The 6,903-nt window shown below is 35.5% G+C and overlaps 1 long non-coding RNA gene across 1 annotated transcript; it reads left to right on the top strand.

Annotated features, from left to right (window-relative positions):
* The first annotated feature begins 4,207 nt into the window (after positions 1–4,207).
* On the top strand, positions 4,208–6,235 carry LOC111893117 (uncharacterized). The gene is made up of 3 exons (XR_002850789.3): positions 4,208–5,519; positions 5,591–5,728; positions 5,951–6,235. It is a non-coding gene; the product is annotated as an uncharacterized LOC111893117 (long non-coding RNA).
* Positions 6,236–6,903: the final 668 nt, after the last annotated feature.

Genomic DNA, 6,903 nt, shown 5'->3' with positions numbered 1-6,903 from the left:
TTTCATGTCCCTCTTTACGAGATTTTGGACCAAGTATGATACATTTCGGGTTTGGACGTCCCCAAGCTGAATCCCTTCAGATCCAGTTGTGTCTTGGCACAGAGAGTCATAAAGTATCAGCCTTGAGAGTGTAGGTGATGTATGGTTGTCTTAAACCCTAGTTTGTGGTGTGTTTAGCCTAGATCTCCTTAGCTACACGTAAAGGTTTCAACTTTACGTGGGGAATGGGATTTGGGAGAGTGGATGTACAGTTTGGATTCCCTGCATGACTCAAAAGCCTCTGAATGTATGAAGGAATGAATAGACTCAGCGAGTCCTTCGAGTGGACTCGACGAGTAGTATGAAGATTAGGAGGAACTCGACGAGTTGGATGAACAACTCGGCGAGTCTGATGAAGTTTGCTTTAGACTCGGTGAGTCTGTTTTTAGACTCAGCGAGTCAAGTCACGAAACCCCAAACCCTTCGAGTTAAGACTCGAATCAGTGAGTCGAGTGGAGACTCAGTGAGTTGGACAGGACAGGACTCGGAAATCGGTGGACTCAGCGAGTCATGGGCTGACTCATTAAGTCGAGTCGCGAGTAGAAGGACTCTGAGCGTGTGAACTCGGCGAGTCAGTAGGCAGACTCGGCAAGTAGGGTTGACCTGGAAGGTTGACCTTGACCAGGACTTTGACTTTGACCAGAGTTGACTTAGTTGACTTTCAGAGGACAGTTAGACTAAGTGTTATATTAATGTTGGTAGCTCGGGGAGCTAGTGGAGCCGCAGTTCAGAGAGTTGTCGGGCAGCAGCCAGAGGGGTATCAGCAAGTTCAGCAAGTGCATGTGAGTTTCCCTTTGTGTGAATGGGTCTAAGGCCACAATACCGGCCCATGTAGATATAAGTAGGAAGACCTAGGGGTTAGCCCTAGGCACTGTATGCCAGTATGATATTTAGGACCAAGGTCCATTGATAGCGGGCGGGTGCCCAAGGAATGGTTTGCATGATAGAGTATACTTGTTGTCTGTGTGATGCTTGTATGTGCCTGGTAGGGAGGTGAGTGTGGGCGAGGTCCCGTATCTCACCAATAGTAGAGTGTAGATGGTGTTCCACATCTCATTAGCAGCAGAACAGGGGCGAGGCCCAACTTAGGGAAAGAGTGAGTGTGGGCTGGGCCCGTATCTCACTATCAATAGGAGCGTGGATGGGGTTCCGTGACTCATCAGTAGCAGGACAAGGGCGAGGCCCAGGATAGGCGAGGCCTTAGGACAGGATCCATTACTATATGATTAGCTTATGTGTTGTGATATGTTTATGTGCTATTATATGTTAGCGGGTGAGGCCCAGTGACAGGCGAGGCCTAAGTGAAACAGATCTGTATCCGAGTGGGGCTCGAAGCCAGGCGAGGCCTGGAGCGGCGGGGCCGTTGTAGCGGGTGAGGCCCATAATAGCGGGTGTGGCCCAGTATGTGCAGTATGTGTTTATGCATGGTATGTGGTAGGTTGGGGGAACTCACTAAGCTTCGTGCTTACGGTTTTCAGTTTTGGTTTCAGGTACTTCCGGTAGCGGAGGGAAGAGCTCGGGGTGATCGCATGACACATACTATAGTTTAGACAGTCTGGGATGTTTTACTCTGATAATGAGCATATGTTTTGTAAATTAATACTCTAAATTGTGTTATGGTTTATGATATCTTTTATGAATATGGTTTTAGAAATGATTTATAAAATAAATTTTTAGTACGGATTTTTGGGACGTTACAACCCACCAAAACCCTAATAAGAAAATCAAAACCCCAAAGAATTTACAAAGTACCCCAAAACAATCGGTCGTCGCTGCATTTGTAGAGATAGAAAGAAAATAGGAGACGTTTGAGGGAGGAAAGGGGGAGAGGTCCATAAGAGAAGAAGCTAATCAGAAATTACAGAAACACCGAGAGAGAAAGCAGTAACCAGAGTAAATTTTTGTGTTGTTTAACACCATTGCTTGAATGCTTAGGGAAGCGATGTTTCCTTTCTTCCAAATAATAGAGTAGGAACTGAAAATGTTCATTTTGGGAAAAATGTTTTAGGGGGAATGAAAATTTTATTTAGAGGGAAATGTCAGATTTGGATCGATGATTGTATGCTTTCAAGTTAATATTGAATTTGTTATTAGCAATTAGCAGTTTCACGTAATAGACTAACATAATCTAAATCTTCAATTAAGTATATTTTAACATGAGGGTTGAGTAAATGAATTACTTGTATATATTTTAGAAAATAGGAATTTTCTATCAATTATTATATTATTATTTTCCAAATGCCATAGACTATAGTTAATTGATCATTTAGGTCGTTTAAATATTAATGGTAGCCAACTATAGATTTGTAAATATTTAGCTACTTAAAAAACATTTTTGTTTGATTTACCGAAGAATCAAGAACCGATTTAGTGGAAAATGAAGAACCGGTGACCAGTCTAAATACCCAGGTTTTCGTTGTATGATGTGGTTTCTATTGAAATTCCTTATGAAATTAAGTGATGGAACACAAATAAGGAAGCCAAAATTAAGAGCTTTAAATATATCATAGTTATATTTTATAAAAATAGATTTATATTTAATATATTATTGAATTTTAGTTAATATGTATATAAATATGTAAATGAAGTTTTAATTCATGTATACTTTGATATTTTAATTGGTAATTCATGTATGCTGTTACTAATTTCTAAACATTGAATTGGAGGAATTATGGCTTAAGGTTTAGGTGTAGGGGATGAAGCTCATAACTTATTGCTTATGACATGTGGCTTATGGCATAATGCATATGACTTATGGCTTATGGCTTAGGGATTATGGCTTATGGTGTAGACATATGGCTAATGGTTCATGGCTTAAGGCTTATGGCTTATTTCTTTTACATTAAACATTAGGGCATCTTGCTTATGGTAAGATATATATGTAGTAATAATCATATGTGTGTTAAATAATAAATCACTAAGTATATTATACATATTAATCAGCAAGTTGACTGAGTTTTACAACACCACTCAGTTTAGTAAGGCCCATCGGGGAGTACTCAAGATTTTGTAACTCGCCTCGGTAAGGGGTCGAGTAGCGAGTATACTCGGAGGAGTAATTGGCCAACTCCGTGAGTTTTACAACATTGGGTGTACTGTTTATGGGTTAGGACTTAGGCCTATACCCTGAGTTATAAGCCTTAAGTCATAAAGCCATTAGTCATAAACCCTAAACCCTAAATCATAAGGCCTAAGGCCTATACCCTAAGTTATAAGCCTTAAGTCATAAAACCCTATATCCTCACTCTTAAGGCATATGGATTATGGCTTAATGCTTAAAGCTTTAAGCTTATGGATCAAAGCTTATTCCTTATGTATTGGACTTACAAATTATAAATTATGATGTATGTGCCACGACTATTGGATTATGTCATAGGCCTTAGATCTTCATGGTTTTGGCATAAGGCTTTTTAATTAAGGATTATGGTTTACTTATTAGGGCTTAAATCATAAGGGTCACGACCTATGGCTTATGGTATAAGGTGTAAGCCTCATGACTAAAACTTATGTATTAGGGTTTAGGGCTTAAGGTTTATGGCTATTACTTAAAGAGTAAGGCTTATAACTTAGGATTATATGGTAGAGCTAAGGGATTAGAGCTTAAATCTTATGTCTTATGGATTATGGTTTAAGGATTAAGACTTAGGTCTTCTATATGTTGGTGTTATTTAAGTGTAATGGGGTTAATTTGTTGATCAATGTCACTTTGACAATTATTGAAGAAATCGGTATGATGATGAGCGCACATTTGTTCAATTTTGTCTTTGTTGAAAGTATACTGCTATTTAGGGGAGAAACCCCTGAACCAACGGGGGCCTGGGGGCAGCGCCCCTGGGAGCGGGGTCCAAGGGGCAGAGCCCCTGGCTGGTAAATGTACCCGGTTTTGTGATCCATATTTTAGACCCAGATTTAAGTTAGTTTATGACCGTTCATATACAAATACATAGACATATACATATATAAATAAAGAAATTTGTAAAAAATTAAAATAATTATATAATATATATATATATATATATATATATATATATATATATATATATATACAATTTTTAAAATAATAGAAACAATAAATAAAATTATTAATGAAACTAAATTAAAAATTTGTTTAAATTTTTGTAGAAAAATTATAATTTCATAGGAGTTTATTCCCCCTTTCCAAGTTTTCAATTCCTGCTTACCCAAAAATTTTGATTGAGTTTCCCGGCTCCAAATCGTCTCTACCCTAATATCGATTAGAATTTAGGTTATTTGCCCTTCACCTTCACTCATGTTATTCACCTTCTACCGTGAGTGGCTATCTCTTCTGATGCTACTAGAGAACCATAGATCACAAAATCCTCTATCATGTCGCCGGTAAGCGCCGAATCTAGGTCGTATTCCCTTCACCTTCACTCCTGTTATTCATATTCTACTGTGAGTTGCCTTCTCTTCCGTGTTTCATGCTACTAGAGAACCCTAGATCGCAAAATCCTCTATCCCGACGCCGGTAAGCGCCGAATCTGCTATCGTTACCGTGAAATCCTTTGACGCCGACCGCTCGGTTTCAGCTCTCCATCGCTAATGGTCGTTTTTTCCCATCCCTCACCAGTCCATCAGTTTCGTCTACGTTCGCTGCTACACCACCAGTATTTCTTTTTCTGAAATTCTCTTCTAGGGTTTGTTTTTCAAGATGAAATATTGCTAGAATACGATTTTTAGTTATGAATTTACTTTTGTAACCTGAAACATACTTCTAATTCAAAGCTGAAATATTGTAAATATTATGTTTAGATCTGCTGAAAATCAAATGTATATATTGCTGAAAATCAATTTTATTTGCTTAAATAAATTTTTAATTGCTGGAATCATCTATATATTTGCTGAAGTCATATTTATTTACTAAAAACTACTGTTTATAGTAGTTGAAATCAGATTTACTTGCTGAAATAGTTTTATATTTGCTAAAATCATCTATACTTTGCTGAAATCATGTTTATTTGTTGAAAATTGTTGTTTATAGTTACTGAAATCAGATTTATTTGCTGAAATAACTTTTTATTTGTTCAAATCATGTTTATATGCTGAAAATTGATGTTTATAGTTGCTTAAAAAGATTTTTATTTACTGATATCATTTATACATTGCTATTTATACTTTGTTGAAATCATGTTTGTTTGCTAAAGCTGCGCACTGAATTAGTGGTAGAAAAAAAACATATAAAGTTTGATGAATTGGGTAGTGTTTCAGGGAAACATAGGGCGTTGTTTGTTAGTTATTTGGAGACCTTTTCCACAAGAAGGTGGGATTAAGTGTTTTTACCTGGAAGGATGTAAATCTGTAACCTTGGAATTCAGGGAGAAACTATGGGAAAAGATTACAGTAAATATGTTGTAAACTATTAGGCAATTACAAAAGCCACCATAAAAGTTGTTGAGTCTAAGATTTCTACTATCAATCCTAAGATACCAACAATTTCACCAAAAAATCCTATTCACCAGGTTAGTGTTTTTTCACATGTTGAATATACATTTTTTTTTCTTCTGATTATAATATTACATATCATTTGTAGTCAATCAATTGAAGTCTATCATATCCGGATAAAAGGAACATCGATGCTCGTGGTACCGTTCACTTATCATCAGAAAGTCAACTTATTCATGGAGTTCCTCTACAAGATGATTGCTATAAAGTTTCCGTTGATGAAGTGGTAATAAAACATGCATTTCTACCCCATAAAACTAGAGAATTCACATTAGTTGAGGATGCATATAAAAGTTTTGTTCCATGGCCAAAATACCTTGTGCAATCCGAATCAAAGGATTGTTTCAAAATGTTCACTACTTTGTGCATTAAACTTTATTTTCTTCAAAAAGTACTATACTAAGTTTATGATGAACTAATTTTTTTGGTTTCAATGTTGTTGTTATAGGTACCAAAAATTATATCACATCAAAACTCAACGGAAAGGAAACCAACTTACATATCATCTGATGCCCTTCTCCAGAAGACAAGGAGCAATACAAACAAAATGAATGCCTAGCTAGTTATGTTTAGGTTTTGGTTTATGATGTGTTTGATTTTTTTAACATTACTTAAATTCTTTAAATTAGGACAATTTTCCTTTCTTTGATATTTTAATTAGGAATGTAATGTATATATGGATTTCGATTTCAAATATTATCAGTATCAAATTATGAATTTTGTTTGTGTTTCATATTGTTGTGTTTCGTTACTTTAATTTAAATTATTTTGATGTGTCTGAAATGTATAAAAAGTAACAGTAAATAGTAAGTTAAAGTGGCTGTAGTATGATTTTTTCCATGTTTTATAGGTTTTTAATGTCTCTAAAAATATACAACGGTTACTTTACATCAATTTGTAACGTGTGGCTAAATGGTTAACAATATCCATAATATACAAGAATTATGAGACTACAATTGATTTAAAATGATGTTTATTAAAAACTTTTTGTCACTAAGTTAAACAATAACAACATGAAAAACAATTTATGTGGCAAAATAATACCATAATTGATTGTTGTTGAGACTAAATACTAGTAAATCGTCACATAGATCATTAATTATATGTGACCATTTATCGAACACGGACATGTTCACCGTAAATTATATGTTTCTAAAATATACCCAATAGTCTTAATACGATACCGAATTATCCTTAATTTTAACAAAATGTGTGACTTTATACTACTTATGATTGTATTTCACTTAATTGTGTGTCTCTATACGCTAGGTTATAGTCACAAACGTTGATTGTTTTTTTTGTAACTAATAATTAGCAATTCGTCACATATGGAAGTAAAGTACTTGTCTCCATTTACCAAACATGGTCACACACACCATAATTACAAGTTTACAAAAGATA

The sequence above is a fragment of the Lactuca sativa genome, chromosome 6 (genome assembly GCF_002870075.4).
Source record: "Lactuca sativa cultivar Salinas chromosome 6, Lsat_Salinas_v11, whole genome shotgun sequence".
Taxonomy (NCBI): Eukaryota; Viridiplantae; Streptophyta; class Magnoliopsida; order Asterales; family Asteraceae; genus Lactuca; species Lactuca sativa.
Note: the sequence above shows the minus strand (reverse complement) of the source record. Positions and strands in the feature narration are given on the sequence as shown.